Raw genomic sequence first — 1,056 nt, forward strand, 5'->3', positions numbered from 1 at the left:
TAGTGTAGGTGAAGAAATGTAAGTGAAAAATTAAGAACTGAAATGATCTGTTATAGTGTATAGTTACATTTAATATCTAATGCGATATGATTGATTTGCAGACTAGTTATATGTTATTATTAAGATTTTCGATATTTTAGGCATGATCTTGACATAGAAATGATATTTGTATAAGATTTTATTAAAATTATGATAATATTATGATTTGGAAGATATTTTTAACGATTTTCACTAAAGAAACATGATTTTTTTTTTTTTCAAATATTTTTCCAAACTCCAAGCTTGTGATGGTAATATACAAGTGATTTCGTCATTATTTTACATAGTGTATAGAATAATACATGAAAAGTAACAGTAATAAGCATCCATGTAGTATATAACTGAATAAGTAATACACATCTATTATTTTGTACAAAATAAATGCTGGGCTATGTTTATAAGATATGTATTAAAAGTAATTAGAATATAACATATGGTTTTCTATACGAAAGATTATCACCGCTTGATGTAGATACATTTTAATTTGTTTTTGCTAATATGTGATATAGATAACTATATTGAAATGAATGCGACTTTTCATGTTATGCTTTCAAGAATATGACATTCTACACTTTTAAGCTGTATTAGAATTGTGTGATTGAGTGATTGTGTAAAATCTTTAATGTAAATGGTTTTATTTACTACAAATGAAGCAATCAAAAACTTAATATAATATCAACTATTATATTATAGTGCAACGATATAGGTATGGATCGGTCGTTGAGACTTGTAATAATGACTCGTTATAATGGTGGGCATGCGTTTAGATACATTTAATAACTCAACTGTATTATATATACTTTTTATGGTAATTAGGCAGGGGTATTTTTTATAATATTACATGATTTCAACGAAATTATGATACTTTTACTCATTTTAGCAAGATTTCTGTATTTACACACATACAGCTATGTTTTTATCAAAATTAGTACATTTTAACGTATATTCACATTGATGAGTATATTTTTAGGTTTTAGCACAAATTCTACCTACGTATTTAACGAGAAAATGAGTAAA

This window comes from Acyrthosiphon pisum, chromosome A2 (genome assembly GCF_005508785.2).
Source record: "Acyrthosiphon pisum isolate AL4f chromosome A2, pea_aphid_22Mar2018_4r6ur, whole genome shotgun sequence".
In the NCBI taxonomy this organism is placed as follows: Eukaryota; Metazoa; Arthropoda; class Insecta; order Hemiptera; family Aphididae; genus Acyrthosiphon; species Acyrthosiphon pisum.